The sequence below is a fragment of the Schistocerca piceifrons genome, unplaced genomic scaffold (genome assembly GCF_021461385.2).
Source record: "Schistocerca piceifrons isolate TAMUIC-IGC-003096 unplaced genomic scaffold, iqSchPice1.1 HiC_scaffold_1870, whole genome shotgun sequence".
In the NCBI taxonomy this organism is placed as follows: domain Eukaryota; kingdom Metazoa; phylum Arthropoda; class Insecta; order Orthoptera; family Acrididae; genus Schistocerca; species Schistocerca piceifrons.
In genome coordinates, this window is record NW_025727757.1 from 360,035 (window position 1) to 380,742 (window position 20,708).

Genomic DNA, 20,708 nt, shown 5'->3' on the forward strand with positions numbered 1-20,708 from the left:
CGTAGAATTGGCTCCAGTCCTTCGTGTTTAGGGCTCTGATTGTTGAAGCTGAAAATGTCACATTGTACATCCTAACGTTGTTGTTGTTGTTGTGGTCTTCAGTCATGAGACTGGTTTGATGCAGCTCTCCATGCTACTCTACCCTGTGCAAGCTTCTTCATCTCCCAGTACCTACTGCAACCTACATCCTGCTGAATCTGCTTAGTGTATTCATCTCTTGGTCTCCCTCTACGATTTTTACCCTCCACGGTGCCCTCCAATGCTAAATTTGTGATTCCTCGATGCCTCAAAACATGTCCTACCAACCGATCCCTTCTTCTAGTCAAGTTGTGCCACAAACTCCTCTTCTCCCCAATCCTACTCAATACCTCCTCATTAGTTACGTGATCTACCCACCTTATCTTCAGCATTCTTCTGTTACACCACATTTCGAAAGCTTCTATTCTCTTCTTGTCCAAACTAGTTATCGTCCATGTTTCACTTCCATACAAGGCTACACTCCATACAAATACTTTCAGAAACGACTTCCTGACACTTAAATCTATACTCGATGTTAACAAGTTTCTCTTCTTGAGAAACGCTTTCCTTGCCATTGCCAGTCTACATTTTATATCCTCTCTGCTTCGACCATCATCGGTTATTTTACTCCCTAAATAGCAAAACTCCTTTACTACTCTAAGTGTCTCATTTCCTAATCTAATTCCCTCAGCATCACCCGACTTAATTTGACTACATTCCAGTATCTCGTTTTGCTTTTGTTGATGTTCATCTTATATCCTCCTTTCAAGACACTGTCCATTCCGTTCAACTACTCTTCCAAGTCCTTTGCTGTCTCTGACAGAATTACAATGTCATCGGCGAACCTCAAAGTTTTTACTTCTTCTCCATGAATTTTAATACCTACTCCGAATTTTTCTTTTGTTTCCTTTACTACTTGCTCAATATACAGATTGAATAACATCAGGGAGAGGCTACAACCCTGTCTCACTCCTTTCCCAACCACTGCTTCCCTTTCATGCCCCTCGACTCTTATAACTGCCATCTGGTTTCTGTACAAGTTGTAAATAGCCTTTCGCTCCCTGTATTTTATCCCTGCCACCTTCAGAATTTGAAAGAGAGTATTCAAGTTAACATTGTCAAAAGCTTTCTCTAAGTCTACAAATGCTAGAAACGTAGGTTTGCCTTTTCTTAATCTTTCTTCTAAGATAAGTCGTAAGGTCAGTATTGCCTCACGTGTTCCAACATTTCTACGGAATCCAAACTGATCTTCCCCGAGGTCGGCTTCTACCAGTTTTTCCATTCGTCTGTAAAGAATTCGCGTTATTATTTTGCGGCTGTGACTTATTAAACTGATAGTTCGGTAATTTTCACATCTGTCAACACCTGCTTTCTTTGGGATTGGAATTATTATATTCTTCTTGAAGTCTGAGGGTATTTCGCCTGTCTCATACATCGTGCTCACCAGATGGTAGAGTTTTATCATGACTGGCTCTCCCGAGGCCATCAGTAGTTCTAATGGAATGTTGTCTACTCCCGGGGCCTCGTTCCTAACGTTAAGACTGATCTAATTGTAAGTAAACTTTGACATTGCTTTCACGGCGAGGCGTTGTCATGTTTATTAATCGTGTTTCTGCCGGTTATTCGCGTCGTTCCTGCACTATGTATTTCAACTGACAGCTGTACCAGACAGCACTTGAAGCAGATGCAATATCGTGCAGGAAAGACGCGAATAACCAGCAGAAACCCGATGAATTAACTTTAAGATTGTTGCTGCAGAATTTTAGTTGTTACTTTAATATATTTTGTCACAATTTAGTATATCATACAGTCTTGATTTTTCACATTAACGACGCCGAAATTACATTGTTCGCACAAAATACAGAAATACGTCGAATCGCATCGGAGACACGTTTACCACTCTCACATTCTAAAGGGTTTACAACATTTCTTGACAAATGAATTTCTATTGGTTTCAGTTATTATTTCATAAATGAATCCAGAAATAAACATAATAATCAGTACTAGGAGGTGTAATTAACAACTGAAATCTTTAGTGTGCCAAATAATTGGTAATTTCAAATGTTTCTAAACGCATAATTTTACCTGTACATTCGGGACTGGAACTTATCGATCATACCATCCAAAATAAAGTAATCCCTTTCCATAAATTTTAACTTGAAATATAACATACACTGTGTATACGTTTTTCATATTACGAGGGTTAGCCAAATGAAAGCCTTAAATTTGTAATAACAAATCGAAATTTCGCGCCGTTATCGTGTAAGTTGGTAAGCGTGCTACAAACATCGTGCAGAATGGCCTGTAGGTGGCAGCATAGTGCAGATTCACACATACCGCCGCAGTGTCAGTGTAAAGATGGCCTCCCCACTTGCGACTTGCACCAGGGAAGAACAGCGTTCTGTTATTCGGTTTTTGCGTAGTGAAGGTGTGAAACCTATTGAAATTCATCGACGAATGAAGGTTCGGTACGGTGATGCATGTTTGTCACAGCAGCAAGTCTACGAATGGAGTAGGAAGTTCGCAAATGGTGTGACTTCAGTGGAAGATGCTCCTCGTCCAGGTCAGGCACAACGAGTTGCGACTCCACAGAACATTGTAGCAGTTGAAGCCATAGTGCGGGAAAACCGCCGAGTGACACTGAATGAGATTGCAGCATGTTTACAGATTAGTCATGGATCAGCACACCACATTGTGCATGATGTGCTCCCGTTTCAGAAAGTGTCTGCAAGATGGGTGCCACGGCAGCTGACTGATCAAATGAGAGAACGACGTGTTGATGCTCGTGAAGAACTTCTTCACTGCTTTGAACGAGAAGGTGACGGCTTCCTTGCAAGAATTGTTACTGGGGCGAAACCTGGGTTCACTTCCACCAACCGGAAACGAAGAGAGCGAGCAAGGAATGGCGCCAGTCCTCATCACCGAAACCGAAGAAGTTTCGAACAGAACCATCAGCGGGGAAGGTTATGCTGACTCTCTTTTGGGACGAGAAAGGCGTCATTTTGGAGCATTAAATGCCTAGAGGGACCACTGTCACCAGTGCACCATACACAGATCTCCTAAAAAATCATCTGCTGACTGCAGTCAAATCAAAGCGACGTGGACTGCTGTCAGCAGGTGTCGTTTTCCAACATGATAATGCAAGGCCCCACACTGCCCGTACAACAGTTGCAACAATCACAGACCTGCATCCTGAGTGTCTTCCTCATCCACCATACTCACCAGACCTTGCCCCAAGTGATTTCCGTATGTCTGGATCACTCAAAGACGCAATGGGAGGAAAGAAGTTCCGTTCTGATGAAGAGATACGCCACGCGGTGCATGAGTGGTTGCGCGGACTACGGAAAGAAATTTTTTCTAAAGGAATTTATGCACTTTGAAAGCGCTGAAGGACTTGCATTGAGCGTGGGGGAGATTATGTTGAAAAGTGATACAGCTTTGTACCACTTCTGCACAGTAAATAATATTTAAGAAAATATTTCAGATTTCCATTTGACTCACCCACTTAGGAGCATTGTGCTGCCACCTACTGCCAGGTACGCTACATCACTGACCTCAGTAGTAGAGTTGGGCGACACGATTCTTTTTCCCGACTCGACTCCTACGATTCAATCTCACATTGCAAATCGATTCCTACGATTCGTTCACGATTCATTCTAGTCTGCGATGGCACAATTCTTACGGAACGCAAAAAGTTCTACATCTTACTCACAGATGGCAGGACATGTCTGAAATTGTCAATGGGGTTAGAATCGAACTGTGTAATGATATGCCAGAAATAGTTTATTTATGAGTCAACATGCATATGATGTTACAAGTGTGATTCTCGATTTATACGTGTAATGCGTTAATTTATGAAAGGTCACGTTTGTTTTGATTGCATCTATTGTTTTATTTCAGTATGCCAGGACAGAGGAGTCGATTTGTGCGAAAGGTGGTGCAAAATTACGTGGTACGCCAGTTTGCTTGTGTGGCTTGAACGTATCTAACTAAAGACGTCTGTTTTATAGTAACAAAATCTAGCAGTGAGGCAGACGTGGTTTGGCTCATATCACCCTATGTTTTTCTGTGCTAAGATGTCTTTCCAAGTCCACATCACCCTTGCAATTCGTAACGCAGGTGACAGCCCTCCCACACAGCAAATTTAGCTTAACTTTCATTTCTTCTAAATACAAAGCATAGGTATTTTGCTTTTAATTTGTCTGAGAACTTGCCGCTGTCACTACTATTTACGTGAGAAGACGTACTTTAAACAGTAGGATTCAATCGTATACAGCAACATTACTTCACTAAAATTTAATGTGAATCTGAACACGATAACATTCGAAAACTTAACTTGAAATTATTAATTAAAAAGCTTTTGTTTAAAGGCGGTATTACTTCGTTTGTTCGTTCCTAGCTTCCTTTGTTCACACGTATCCTCCACTTGACTGCCATCTGGCGGTCGTAATCATTCGGCATGATTCGGAAGTTGCCTTCGAAGCATACCTTACTAAGAATCGATGAATCGTTGGAACTTGGAATCGTCACGACTCGGAAACACGCAATCGTTCTTACGATTCTTTTGAACGACGATTCGTCCGTATCACGATTCGATTCTTACGATTCTTTATTCAGAGTCGTTCAAATGAACGACTCATTCACGAATCGCCACAACTCTACTCAGTAGTCGTTAGACACCGTGAGAGAGCGGAATGGAGCGCTCCGCGGAACTCTCGGACTTCGAGCGTGGTCAGGTGATTTGGTGTCATGCGTCTGTGCGCGTGATTTAGACACTCCTAAACATCCCTAGATCCACTGTTTCCGATGTGATAGTGAAGTGGGAACGTGAAGGGACACGTACAGCACAAAAGCGTACAGGCCGACCTCGTCTGTTGACTGACAGAGACCACCGACAGTTGAAGCGGGTCGTAATGTGTTGAAAAGTGATACATCTATCCAGACCATCACACAAAAATTCTAAACTGCATCAGGATCCACTGGAAGTACTATGAGCGTTAGGGGGGAGAAGAGAAAACTTTGAATTCATGGTCGAGTGGCTGCTCATAAGCCACACATGACGCTGGTAAATGAGAAACGACGTCTCGCTTTGTGTAACGAGAGTAAACATTGGACGATTGAACATGGAACAAACGTTGTGTGGAGTGACGAAACACGGTACACAATGTGGCGATCCGATGGCAGGGTGTGGGTATGGCTAATGCCCGGTGAACGTCATCTGGCAGCGTGTGCAGTGCGAACAGTAAAATTCGGAGGCTGTGGTGTTGTGGTGTGGTCGCGTTTTCCATGGGAGGGGCTTGCACTCCTTGTTATTTTTCGTGGCACTACCACAGCACAGGCCTACATTGATGTTTTAAGCACCTTCTTGCTTGCCACTGCTGAAGAGCAATTCGGAGATGGCGATTACATCTTTCAACACGATCGAGCACCTGTTCATAATGCGTAGCCTGTGGCGGAGTGTTTACACGACAATACAATCCCTGTAATGGTCTGGCCTGCACTGAGTCCTGACCTGAATCCTATACAACACCTTTGGGATATTTTTTAACGCCAACATCGTGCCAGACCTGACCGACCACTTCACTCCGTAAAGAATGAGCTGCCATTCCCCAGCACCTGATTGGACGTGGAAGCTGTCGTCAAGGCTAAGGGTGGACCTACACCATATTCAGTTCCAGCATTACGATGGAGGGCGCCACGAACTTGTAAGTCATTTTCAGCCAAGTGTATTGATACTTTTAATCACATAGTGGACTGTGCATAAAATTGTATGAATGTCTTCAGAAAAGCAGCCGAGATATTATTGGCCTGAGCTAAATTAGAAAAATAATACTTTTGTACCTGTTGTGTGCAATACCGTAAGTCAGACGTGTCTTTTCTGAGGAAGGCCGAGGAAAGAACGACTCGCTCGCAATGCAACGTTCTGCCGTAGGACTTGTCGAGTCGGGGTTCATTTCCCTTCCCGGAAGAGAGCTCTACGAAGCGAAGGTAACGCTTGGCGCGTTCCATCTTTTCCGGCAGTATTCGCAGAACGGGTCACGTGACGGCAGAGTTGCCTGCCGCCAGCCACCTGCTGCTGGAACAGTTGCTGACGAGCCGTGGCAGCTGCGGGACGTTTCTCATCTCGACCCCGGCCCAGCCGTGTGAGTGTGTGCGTGTGCGTACAGCAGGTAGGGGCGTATCACGTCTACTATCATCGGTCTCTTACACCCAGTATGCTACATTTCTCTATTTTTTTTTTTCAATGATTCGCTGTAAAAAAAGGCTTGACTTTGGTTTAGGGTGACATGCAAATATTTTAATATGTTATTCTACAAGTAAAACTAAAGAAAAAAGTTCATATAAACATTGGTCCACAAATGTTTATTTACGGATTTGCGGCTAATAAAAGGTTTTGCCTGAAATTTAGCAACTTCACTAATATCAAGCCATCGTAATACTATACAAGGTTAAAGTAAAGCACGATTTCCATTTATTTTGTTATTATTGGTCTGGTGAATCTAATAAAACACATCCCATTCACATATATGTATTGTTTGTTCTACTACTTGGTTGATGGTCTTTCAGAATTCACACGGCAAGTTCATTCATTCCTTGTAAACCAATTATCATTAGTTACATTTCTTTATGTTTGAAAATATGATTACACAAACTTTTCATGGTGTCAGCTGCACGGGTACTCAGCTTTTGGCGTCTCCATTTGGTTGCTGTCTTCAATAAACTTCTGAATTTCAGGTGTAAGCTGTTCTTCCGCCAGCAGGACTGGAAACATTCATTACATATATTCCATGTTTCGAAGGACTCATAGCCCTCCCACATTTTACAAGCGTTTCATATACAGTCACATATTCATCAAGAGAGTACAGCACCATGCAGTTTTTTGTGAACAGGTCAAAGATATTTCGTACAGGAGTCAATTTATCCGATATTCCTCTGTCGGACATAGTTGACTTATTATCAAGTCTTTGACAGCAACCTGAACCTCCTGTAGAGTTGTTGCAGAACAGAATATTTATAAACCTGTGCCTCCTCTGTCCAAGTATTCCTGTAAATTTACCCTAAGCAGCCTTGTACCTTACACCAAAATAAAAAAATGGTTGAAATGGCTCTGAGCACTATGGGACTTAACATGTGAGGTCATTAGTTCCCTAAGAACTACTTAAACCTAACTAAACTAAGGACATCACACACATCCATGCCCAAGGCAAGATTCGAACCTGCGACCGTAGCGGTCGGGCGGTTCCAGACTGAAGCGCCTTGAACCTCTCGGTCACCAGCCGGCCCACCAAAATACATCACACCAATAAAGGCTTCAATTTCAACTCTGTCCGTCTCTAAAATTATCAGACATGATGCATAGGTCAATACATGTCACTACTTCACCCAGTATTTCGTCAGTGAAAAACAACCGCCACAACTCCATTTCTGTCGTTTTATCCTTCGCAGTTCCCCTCACACCTAAGAGATGAGATAAAAATATTATATGAAGCCCTTATACGAGGATTAGGAATATTCTTCATCCATTCTGTGCACCAAAAAATATTTTTACTATTATTCTGATTTGTATCACTGTCATTCCCACTTTCTTGACTGTGTTCACTGCACAATTTAGTGTCTCTGTCTAAGCCGTCTTCACCTCGTTCTCCTCTAGCCATTTCATTTACCAATGTATAGTTACACATGTGGATCTTCCCTCTCATCCATTTTAGCTGTCGTCTGAAAGAAACGGTGTGGTTGAGCGCAATGAATATGAGATAAAATTATATTTGTGTTAGAAAAAGAGGTATCGCGTTACTGTGGGTCCTGCAGACCCAAACAAAACTTACCAAAAATTGCCTCCTTGCTACCGGCGCACAGTGGGGTCAAATCGCAAAAAGATGGCCAAAAGTCGAAAACGTTATAAATTCGGGTGAATGTCAGTACTCGGGGGTTTTCGGGGTCCGAAGTCAAATTTTGAAATAAAATCAGAATGGCGGATTTAGAATTAATCAATTTTATAGAGAAAATACAACATATATCCATATGTTGTGTAACACAATAAAACATACAACCGATTGATTCAAAGTTCATAGGTCTTCATCCGAAGGATAAATTGATTCACAATCAGTTGATTGAATTTTAAATCGCTGGAACGTACTGTACTTGCTGGTATACGTGGCGCAACTAACAATGAAACTGCTTCTGGCAACGAGATCCAGTTTTCTCGAGGAAATTCTTGCAAACTTCAAATAAATGGATCGGATATTAATAATGAGCGTAAAAGAAGTTCAAAAAATGTTCAAATGTGTGTGAAATCTTACGGGACTTAACTGCTAAGGTCATCAGTCCCTAAGCTTACACACTGCTCAACCTAAATTATCCTAAGGACAAACACACACACCCATGCCCGAGGGAGGACTCGAACCTCCGCCGGGACCAGCCGCACAGTCCATGACTGCCGCGCCATAGACCGCTCGGCTAATCCCGCGCGGCGTAAAAGAAGTATTCCATTGTTTTGGAAAATATATATCTATATAGGTGGTTAGTTCGATATTTAACCTCGTTACTATTATTCATTCCAAAATATTATTTGAAAAGGGGAAGAGTATATTCATAAAAGTGAATTACGTATTACAGAACTCGAAATACAATGAATACTGCAGATAAATTCAAGGAAAAGAGCAACATTCCGCTTCGTTGATGTACGAAATTCAGCAAACTATGTTGTACGTTGCAAGAGTTAGTGCCAATGACGCAGTTGCAGCTAGATGCAGTAAGTTTTAACTTTTTCCATTCAAGAATAGTTCTATCTACAGCATACGATCGGTCAGATCGTTGAACTTTGCAGAGCTTATAAACTTTTCTCCACGTGTTTAAAATTTTACGTTGTAATTTTCCGTTCATTTGGACATAAATGATTCATTTATTGCTATCGCGTTGACTATTATTACTAATATTGTATTGCAATGATTTTCTATTTACTTTCGCAATTGATTTCATCCTGAATGGAAATCTATTGATTTTTAGAGATTTGGCGCCTATTTGAATGCAACGTTGAAATATTTGCTCCCCTCCAACTGTTCTACAGCAGCAGGTATAGGGAGAGGCTATGGGGCTGTGGCGATCGGAATTCGACCTTCGGACCCTTACCCAACCAACCCGCGACTAGAAATTACCGTAAGGTGAACTTAATTTTTTCGACTTTTGCCAGCTTTTTGGAATTTGACCGCACTGTGCGGTGCTTCTGGCAGACCCCCAGACACGTAAAATTTACTCCCAGACATTGGACTTGAACCCGCATTCACCAATCACATTTAACAGCAGTGAAAGATAAGAAGCTACACGAAATACGGCATCGGTATAGTGCTTCAAATGTAGCGGCAACTACTCACCGGCATAGCCCTGGGTCTGCGAAACCCGACAGCAGCTTCCAGTTTTGTAAGACGCGAAATTATTAAGTTAAAGATATGAAAGCGGCAACAGGTAGCGAGTACTGTGCGCCCCTGTCCAGTGTCTCCTGGTGTGGGAGGCTGTCTAGATGCTCGCTCCCCGCTTTGTCACCCTCCGATCTCGCGTTGTTACGTCGTGGCTGCGTTGTCACGAAGTGAGTCACACTCGCAGAAGTTAAACAACAGGGCGTGTCTGTTGTTGGCGTCCTTTGAAACCGAGAACTGCTGCGGACGTACTCGCAGACGCGGCCGCGAAGTAGGTCGACCTGTAGGTACTGAGGTGACGATTCCGCATAGCGACGGAGAGGCAGAGAACTTTTGCGCTGCTAAACAACTGCCACTTCGTTATGTGAACGCAGCCTTTTCCGAATTTTTCGAGAGAAATAGGCCGAGAAATGTGTCCGTGTAGGCAGACGATGGCGAACAAGAAAGTCGTCGAAGCCTCGCGCCGAAACAAGTGTGTTTATCGGTGCCGTTTACTTAGCTACTGTCACGCCATTACTCCAGCCAACGTGTAAACTACTTTCCCGCGTCGCAGAAGAGCTGTAGCACACAGAGGTGAAGACAAGCCTGCACTGGAGAAACCGAGCTTCGTCAGGCGGTCGCCACTGGCCGCCTTCGACACTTTGCGCGTCCACAACGTTCGCAATGGCACTAACAAACGCTCGAGCGTTTTTTACTTCGACATTCTGTAAAAAAAAAAAAAAAGATAATTTCCTGTCTTATTGTCTGGCTAGTTGACAACGAAACAGTTATCTTTGCCGTGTAGGCTTTCACGGCCGGCGTCTTCAGTAATTAAAACTTCCGGGCTAAGAGGCCGTGGTCCAATAATAGAAATACTTCCCCCTGACGTTTCGTTGCCAGCTGCGGGCAACATCATCTGAGGTGAGTCTACGACTGGCTGCTAGGCCGTGGAGGTCCTGTTTATATAGAGGGCGCCACCACTCGTCACGTGTTGTCAACAGTAAAACTATCTCTGGCTGGCGTCATTACTCTCGATCGAAGGTAATCGATTGTCACATCTTTGGTACAGAGTCGATCGCCATATCTTATCTAGCTTCAAGCCTTCTTCTTTCCTGTTAAAATTATTGTGGTGTTTAAAAATCTCTACAGCCTCTCTATACATACGTGCATAATAATGCGATGTCTTAGCTAGCACGCTCGTCTCACTAAATTTTATTTCATGGTCACCCGTTTCAAAAACATGTTCTGCTACAGCCGATTTGTCCGTGTGTCCCAGTCGACAATTCCTTTTATGTTCAGTTAGGCGAGTATTGATACTTCTTTTTGTGGTTCCAATGTAAACCTTCCCACAACTACACGGAATCTTATAGACACCAGGAGTAGCTAGAGGGTGTCGTGCATCTTTCGCCGATCTTAAGCATTCACTAATCTTCTTGGTGGGTCTGAAGATTGTTTCAACTCTGAACTTGGCCAGCACTTTCCCGATACGGTCCGTAATATTGTGGATGAATGGAAGAAAAACTTTCCCCACCGATGGTTGTTGTTGTTGCACGTTTTCGGACATTTTTCTTCTGGGATGGAGTGCTCTATCTATCTCCTTGCCAGCGTACCCATTTTTCTGGAAAGCAGTTCGCAAGTGGTTTAGTATTATCAAGACATTGGTGGACAGGGCTAATAAAATCTGTGAGCCAGCTTATTTGCAAGAGGAACTACGCGCTCTATATAAACAGGACCTCCACGGCCTAGCAGCCAGTCGTAGACTCACCTCAGATGATGTTGCCCGCAGCTGGCAACGAAACGTCAGGGAGAAGTATTTCTACTATTGGACCACGGCCTCTTAGCCCGGAAGTTTTAATTACTGAGTTATCTTTGCCGTTATTGGTCGTAATTTTGGATGCTGCTGGTAGTTCAAGTAATCCTCCGTACCTAACATGTTGCCACAGGTTTCAAGAATGAATCGCTGACTGCATTACTCCTGGTACACCTCACACATAGGAGAAGTATCGCTGAAATTTCGTAATTATACTACTGACCATTAAAATTGCTACACCACGAAGATGACGTGCTACGGACGCGAAATTTAACCGACAGGAAGAAGATGCTGTGATATGTAAATGATTAGCTTTTCAGAGCATTCACACAAGGTGTACGCTCCTGTGCTCTAGGTGTCCCTTGACGTTTCCACTTCACTATCATATCGGAAACAGTGGACCTAGGGATGTTTAGGAGTGTGGAAATCTTGCGTACAGACGTATGACACAAGTGACACCCAATCACCTGACCAGCTTCGAAGTCCGTGAGTTCCACAGAGTGCCCCATTCTGTTCTGTCACGATGTCTAATGACTACTGAGGTCGCTGATATGGAGTACCTGGCTGTAGGTGGCAGCTCAATGCACCTGACACGTATTTGGGGGTGTCCGGATACTTTTGATCACATAGTGTATATGGTGATCGGTGTTAAGATCACAGGTGTCACACGCTGCAGACATTGACCCTGCGTCGCCTTCATTTGCTAGTAATTTTCGGAATTTTGTGTGACTCTCAATGGCATTAAAAAGCGACGTTATACAGTCCGGTTTGCTGGTGTCGTGAACAGGATAACAGCTTAAATAGAGGATATGGTAGGTTCGCATCTTGTCAAGCGCACAATCTATTTTAAATCTTTAACGAAATGACTTTGGCCCTCATTGTTATTCCATCATTTGATTTAAGCGTAATTTTTTAAGTTCCATTTCTTTGTTACATAATTTTAATCATAATATCAATTTCTACGTTTGCTCCCATTTTTCCTATCATTCTTTCTCCACCTGAAATCTTTATTCATGTGTTTTAATTAATTTTATATGTTAACTTCGACTTAATTTCTTTTGTTTTATCACCTCATTGTTTTCGTCCACATTATTGCATTCTCTATATTTATTTTCGATTTTGCTTGAATATCGTTCTACTTAAAACTCATCTTTCATTTAAATTTCGATCTGCATCTTTTCATGCATAGTGCAGTAGGTATTTAGGTTATGTTTCAAATATTTGGATGCCGACTACCGTTCAAAACAAGGCTACATCTGATAGTAAAAATACATTTTTCACTCCACTGCCAAATATAAAGATTATTTGGTCTTTTGTTTTATGCCTGATAGGTAGGAGATCTTCAGATAACTCAATATCACAATAGGCAGATATAATCGTATTCATATTCACAAAACCTCCGACTGGAAAAAGAAAAAATGAAACAAATGAGTAAGTTCATACGGTTATTAAAATGATAGAGGAATGCAATTAAAAAATTATATTTGAATCAATTAATTGAGTAAAAATGATGATCAGCCGTTTCGAGAAAGATCTAAAAAGTAAAAAAAGCTTACCACACCTGACATGATTCGAACCCACAACCTCCTCTGCGTGAATCTGTTAACCTATCCATTATACCACGCAAGCAGACTGCATTATGCGATTTTTTAACGCTATTAAGTATCGTACAAAATTTCGAAATTTTTTTTCGTCAATTACTCGTGAACGAGGACCTCATTAGGGTAATGTGCTGCGATGCATACCCACATTACCGTATAGATAGTTTCAAAAAGTCGATAGCACCGTTAGGAACCTCTCTTCTTAGTCGCGATAATTCAGGATCAGTAATTCAAATCAGTAATTCAACTCCCCGATCGTGTAACTAGATTCTAGATTGACTTTAGAATTCCGAAATAAATATAAAATCTTTTCACATGTGGGTGAACCTGAAACATGAACATAACGTTTTTACTTTGGGTATGCTTCTAAATTTCTCATGTACGTATAAATTTATATATCGGAGAAAGTTCCAACGTAAGCTTTTTCGCAGCAGAAATTGTGTGAATCTAGGAAGGTAGGAGGCGAGGTACAGGCGGATATAGAGCCGTGAGGACGGGTCGTGAGTCGTGCTTGAGTAGCTCAGTCAGTAGAGTATTATCCCGCGAAAGGCAAATGTCCCGAGTTAGAGTCTCGGTCCGATACACAGTTTTAATCTGCCAAGAAGTTTCATAAACTTTTTAGGTATGCCATTACTGTGGCTGATTTGAGTACTGAATTCCTCCCATGCCGCAGTAAAATTCTGTGACGCTTTTAATATGTTTAGCATACGTTACATCAACACTAGATCTCTAAGTATTTTATGGGTTAAGCTGCGTCGTAGGGTGTGGGCGAATAACTAATCAGGTAAGAACCAAGGAGCCACGCTGAAACGTCGTTCGGTACGGCGTCATCTGATGTGCCAGTAAGTGTTTGGAGAGAGACAAGATACAGATATCAGATACAGATATCAGATACAGATATCAGATACAGGTATTTCACCTGCGCCAATGACAATGTTCAGCATCAATGTACAGAGTCCGAGAACGTTTTGCAATACGCTTACGACAGGTGTAAGCCGAGGGAAGTTTTAACCGTGTTGCGAAGTTGGTACGAAAGCAAACAGAGCTTCACTCCATATTTGGACGTAGACGAATCCTCACGGGCAAACAAAAACGAAACAAACCCAAAATTAGCGCAAGGAGAGCTATACGTGTTCAGCGAACTTATAAAATTAAGATTCCATTACCGACTTGACAGAAAAACCTAGGAAGTTTTGGTCTTCTGTTAAGGAGTTCGCGTATGGATTAATTTGATGTGGATTGATTGATGTGCGACTAGCATAAAACGTTAATTGTGGAAAAGATACACTCCAGACTGAGATTCGGTGCAAGAATTCTGAGGAGTGAACACCATCACGAAAGCAGATAGATTACAAAACACTCGGTCATCCAATACTTCAGTACCGCTCGGCAGTCTGGGATCTGTACCAGAATGGACTAACGTAGGAAAGAGAGGAGATCCAGACGGACTTATGAGCGCGAAGGCGTCGGGGAGAGGCGTTTTGCCACACGGGGTGGATTACTGTTAGAAGTGCCGAGAGCGTACGTATCTCGAGGGGTCGACGACTGCATAGCTTCCTCTTACGTATATTTCATGAAAAGGCCCTGAAGATAAAATAACAAATACGAGCCCACACGGAGGACTACCAGTAACTGATCTTCCCGCGAACTACGACTGGAAAAGAAAAATGAGGAGGTTACACTAAGTACCCTCCGCCAGCATAATTGCGGAGTACAGATGTACACTACTGGCCATTAAAATTGCTACGCCACGAAGATGACGTGCTATAGACGTGCAATTTAACCGACAGGAAGAAGATGCTGTGATATGCAAATGATTAGCTTTTCAGAGCATTCACACAAAGTTGCCGCCGGTGGCAACACCTACAACGTGCTGACGTGAGGAAAGTTTCCAACCGATTTCTCATGCACAAACAGCAGTTGACCGGCGCTGCCTGGTGAAACGTTGTTGTGATTCCTCGTGTATGAAGGAGAAATGAGTACCATCACGTTTCCGACTTTGATAAAGGTCGGATTGTAGCCTATCGCGGTTGCGATTTATCGTATAGCGACATTGCTGCTCCCGTTGGTCGAGATACAATGACTGTTAGCAGAATATGGAATCGGTGGGTTCAGGAGTGTAATATGGAACGCCGTACTGGATGCCAACGGCCTCGTATCAGCAGGAGTCGAGATGACAGGCATCTTATCCCCATGACTGTAACGGATCGTGCAGCCACGTCTCGACCCATGAGTCAACAGATGGGGACGTTTACAAGAAAACAACCATCTGCCCGAACAGTTCGACGACGTTTGCAGCAGCATGGACTATCAGTTCGGAGACCGTGCCTGCGGTTACCCTTGACGCTGCATCACAGAAAGGTGTGCCTTTGATGGTGTAATCAACGACGAACCTGGGTGCACGAATGGCAAAAGGTCATTTTTTCGGATGAATTCATGCTGGTCGCATCCGTGTTTGGCGACATCGTGGTGAACGCAAATTGGAAGCGTGTATTCGTCATCGCCATACTGGCGTTTCACCCGGCGTCATGGCATGGGTTGCCATTGGTTACACGTCTCGATCACCTCTTGTTCGTATTGACGGCACTTTGAGCAGTGGACATTTCAGATGTGTTACGACCCGTGGCTCTAACCTTCTTTTGATCCCTGTGAAACCCTACATTTCAGCAGGATAATGCACGGCCGCGTGTTGCAGGTCCTGTACGGGCCTTTCTGCATACAGAGAATGTTCGACTGCTGTCCTGGCCAGCACATTCTCCAGATCTCTCACGAATTGAAAACGTCTGGTCAATGGTGGCCGAGCAACTGGCTCGTCACAATACGCCAGTCACTACTCTTGATGAACTGTGGTATCGTGTTGAAGCTGCACGGGCAGCTGTACCTGTACACGCCATCCGAGCTCTGTTTGACTCAATGCCCAGGCGTATCAAGGCCGTTATTACGGCCGGAGGTGGTTGTTCTGGGTTCTGATTTCTCAGGATCTATGCACCCAAAGTGCATGAAAATGTAATCACATGTCAGTTCTAGTGTAATATATTTGTCCAATGAATACCCGTTTATCATCTGCATTTCTTCTTGGTGTAGCAATTTTAATGGCCAGTAGTGTAGACATACATGTCGGTTAGGTTCTTGTGATAGACACTGCAGTAAATACTCTCGCCGCAAGTCTGGCAGCTGTGAGGAAAGATGTTCGCACTGCGAAACACCGCGGTTTGTCTGCAGGAAGCGGTCAACCACCAGTGGAAGCAGCAGCGTTTCGCCAGGTCGCGGTCTGCAGCCGCCGGCACTTCCCGATGGAGCTGGCGAAATGCGGCCACACCGGCCGAAACCGGCTGTCCGAGGTCGCGAGTTTGACGCAACGGTAAAGACACCCGGTTGGGCAAGGTGCCCCAAGTACTCTGCGTCACACACCGCACTGCGGTCTGCTTGTGACATTAATTTTATTTATTTATTTTTGGAACTCCCTTCATCACAGTATTAATTTTTTGTAGTACTCTATACACTCAAGAGCTAATGGAACTGGTACACCTGCCTAATAGAGTGAAAGCCCCTGCGAGCACGCAGAAGTGCCGCAACACGACGTGGCGTGGACCCGACTAACGTCTGAGGTAGTGCTGGCACCACGAATCCTGCAGGGTTGCCAGTAAATCACTAAGAGTGCGAGGGAGTGGAGATCTCTTCTAAACAACACGTTGCAAGGCATCCCGCATATGTTGCATAATCTTCATGTCTGGGGAGTTTGGTGGCCAGCGGAAGAGTTTTGGAGCGACTCTGTAGCAATTGTGGACGGGCTGTCGCATTGTCCTGCTGGAACTGGCCATGTCCGTCTGAATGCACAATGGACATGAATGGATGCAGCTAATCAGACAGGATGCTTACATGTCACTTGTTAGAGCCGTATGTAGACGTATCAGGGGTCCCATATCAGTTCCACTACGCACGCACCATACCATTACAGAGCCTCCACCCACCTGAGCAGCCCCTGCCGACATGCACTGTCCATGGGTTTATGTGGTTGTCGCTATACCTGTACGCGTCATCTGCTCGACAGAATTTGAAACGAGACTCGTCCGACTAGGCAACATGTTTCCGGTTAACAGCAGTCCAACATTGGTGTTGACGGGCCCCGGCCAGGCGTAAACCTCTGTGTCGTGTAGACATCGAGGGTGTACAAGTGGTGTCCTTGGGCTCCGAAAGCCCGTATGGATGACATTTCGTTGAATGGTTCGCACGCCGACACTTGTTGATGGTCCAGCATTGAAATCTGCAGCAATTTGCGGAATAGTTGCACTTCTGTCACATTGAATGGTTCTCTCCAATCGTCGTCGGTCCCGTTTTTGCAGGATCTTTTTCCGGCCGCAGTAATGTCGGAGATTTGATGTTTTAGCAGATTCTTGATTTCACGGGAACATCCGCGCTTCGTCGCTACCTCGGATATGCTGTGTCCCATCGCTCGTGCGCCGACTATAACACTACGTTCAAACTCGTTTAAATCTTGATAACCAGCCATTGCAGCAGCAGTAACCGACCTAACAAATGCGCCAGGCACTAATCTCAAATAGGCCGGGGAGACCGCAGCGTCGTATTCTGTCTGTTTACGTATCTTTGTGTCTAAATACACATACTTATACCAGTTTCTTTGTACTTGAATGTATATAATCAGTATATGTAAAAGCCAATGTCGTGACTGACATGACAATGAAAAAAGGCTTTTCGTAAATATGTCGCTATTATGTCAATTTTGAAGATAGACCTACGAAAATTGTTTCTTTTTTTTTCTCTCGGTCGGAAATGATGAAATACGTGTTCAGAATTTTTTGAAATTTAACGTATATGTCGTGAAATTGTGCGTGAATATTTTTTTAAATATATGATTAAGGAAACACTAAAGTATTTTTGATGCTACATCATATAAATTGATATTTGGCTTCCCGGTTGCAAACAGAAAATGTACCCGTTTCATTGTTTGTGGAAATTAAACGTCATAAGCGAGTGAAACAGGGGACGAACAGTTGTAAGAAAATATTTCCTTATATAAAAAAATTATTGAATCTAAATCTATCGAAAATGGTAGTTTACTTCTTTGGATGTAAAGATGTAGTGTTAAGGGATGAAAGTTTCTGTGGCAATATCACACAAGAAGAGAAAAGACATGATGAACGAAAACATTGGACTCCAGTTACCAGTTTTGGTTAGAGGTACATTGGGAAGAGACCATCCTTCTATGGCCTTAATTGGCTTCAAAAGTTTAGAATGTGTTGGAGGTTGTGAAAACATGAAAATTCGATTAAAGAAAAAAAATAACTAAAAAATAAGTGCAGAACAAACAGTCTACGTGAGCGAAGCAATGGGCGCTAATATAGTTGTTTTTGTTTATAAAAAATGGTTCAAAATGGCTCTGAGCAGTATAGGACTTATCTGAGATCATCAGTCCCCTAGAACTTAGAACTACTTAAACCTAACTAACCTAAGGATATCACACACATCCATGCCCGAGGCAGGATTCGAACCTGCGACCGTAGTGGTCGTTCGGTTCCAGACTGAAGTGCCTAGAACCGCTCGGCCACACCGGCCGGCTTTTTGTTTATATGTTGGTCTAACTTTGACATAACACAGCGCGTAATTTTTCGCTCTGGTATAGTTCAATTTAAAGTCATTGTCTACTATTGACTACTGAGCTGCATTCTTCTCCTGTTATTCACTTCCTTAGCGCGTCTCTCACGTTACTGGCTGTGACATCCATAAACGGCCACCTGCTGTCAGCTCACCTTCTGTAACGTGTGTGATTAGCAGTGGCGGCCGGTTAACGTAGTTCTTAGATTACACGGCAATGGCAACTTTACCGAATGAAGATTTTGAACAGACAGAAAAAAATTGTACTGTGATCATTCTTTTTATCGTTCGGACCATTCTCCTTCACATTTTCTGCTGCGGAGCATCTTAAAGTGCAATTACACCACAGGCGCCGGAATCGTATCTTTCTGTTGCGCTTTCAGGAGCTGACGATCTTGTCTGCTAAGTGATTCACATAAATTCCTATTTGCACTTTTTTCCATTCCAAGTTAAGGTGTCACTTTCTCTGGTGCAGTTGCACTGCTTTATTTCTGATTTCTGATTCCTGGAAGTTTTATCGAATCCAGCCTAACTGGAGTGCCACTACGTGTTTGTTGTGAATTGTATTGTGCTTCGATGAACATATGTGAATCTTATAGCATTTTATTAATTAACTTTCTTCAGTTCCAAAACTCTTTTAATGTTATTTTGTTCCAAATACCTCGCCAGAGTAATCACATACACGGAGAGAATTGTTGAACTATATGAACTAAAATCGTCTTAACTTCTGAACGGTTTCCATTAGGCCGACCAAATTGCCCAGTTGGCCACGGGGCATGATCGGAATTAGTATGCGCATGTATGGTTTGGTTTAGCGACGAAGCCCACTTTCATTTGGATGGGTTCGTCAGTAAGCAAAACTGGCGCATTTGGGGAACGGGGATCCACATTTCGCGATCGAGAAGTTTGTTCACCGACCACGGGTGACTGTGTGGTGTGCAGTGTCCAGTCACGGAATAATCGGTGCGATGTTCTTTGACGGCACGGTGACTAGCGAAAGGTATGTCAAGGTTTTGGAAGACGATGTCATCCCCATTATGCAAAGTGTCCCTGTTCCTGATTTCGGCAAGATGTGGTTCATACAAGACGGAGCTCGACCCCATCGAAGTAGGAGAGTGTTTGATGTCCAGGATGAGCACTTTGGGGACCGCATTCTGGCTCCGGGGTACCCAGGCGCCACTGGCATGGGCCTCGACTGGCCGCCATATTCTCCGGATCCAAAAACGTGCAACTTTTTGTGGGGCTATATAAAAAACAAGATGTACAGCAATAGCCCCGAAAGCGTTGCTGAGCTGAAAACAGCCATTCAGGGCGCCATCGACAGCATCGATGTTCCGACACTTCAGCGAGTCATGCAGAATTTCGCTATTCGTCTGCGCCACATCATCGCCTATGATGGCAGGCATATCGAACATGCCATAACCCTAATTCGAAAATCTTTAGTGACTTTTACGTGCTGAATAAAGTGTGTGCACCCCGTAGTTTGTAACTAATTTACGCCGGCCGGGGTGGCCGTGCGGTTCTGGGCGCTAGAGTCTGGAGCCGAGCTACCGTTACGGTCGCTGGTTCGAATCCTGTCTCGGGCATGGATGTGTGTGATGTCCTTAGGTTAGTTAGGTTTAATTAGTTCTAAGTTCTAGGCGACTGATGAACTCAGAAGTTAAGTCGCATAGCGCTCAGAGTCATTTGAACCATTTTTGTAACTAATTTACGTTTTTTTTTCATGTAGTTTAATAATTGTCAGCCTGTAACTTACACATGATATCAGCGAACATTCACATTTATATTATCATTTCGACTGGAAGCTAATGACTGATAACAGGTACGTGTGCAAACAGAGGAAGCCTGTTCTTGGTGTACAATCACTGCAACTCAGAGATCTTTCGACGCAGAAATGAAGAGCAAATAGACGTTGATTAAATTTCACTATCGGGAAAGCTGAGTCTTCTTTTACACAAGTATTGAGATATTCTTCACGACCATTGAATATTTACTCTCAAGGAGAGCTCGCATGTAGCAATGGAGTGATGTTTATCGGCGAGAATCTCTCTAAATTTCATTAACATTTTGTGAGTTTGTGTTTTCATACAAAGCTGCGCTAGGAAATGAACAATTCAGTGGGTCCACTCAGCTGTCCACACCCCTTGTGAATGATTCTGTCAAGTCGCAATTTCCGAATTGAACAGTTTTCATTTTCCCGAAGGATTTCGGGCCATTCTCTGCTGCGTTGGTGAAGAAATGCAGAATAAACCTATGGTTCATTGGCTAAAATGA

The 20,708-nt window shown here is 43.4% G+C and overlaps 1 protein-coding gene across 1 annotated transcript in view; it reads left to right on the plus strand.

The window, feature by feature from the left end:
* Nucleotides 1–6,062: 6,062 nt before the first annotated feature.
* The window catches only part of LOC124741112 (ankyrin repeat and protein kinase domain-containing protein 1-like), a 99,763-nt gene continuing 85,117 nt past the window's right edge, over nucleotides 6,063–20,708 (plus strand). Inside the window, exon 1 of the mRNA XM_047248647.1 lies at nucleotides 6,063–6,188. The gene's annotated coding sequence lies outside the window, so the exon portion shown is untranslated. The remainder of the gene's footprint in view (nucleotides 6,189–20,708) is intronic.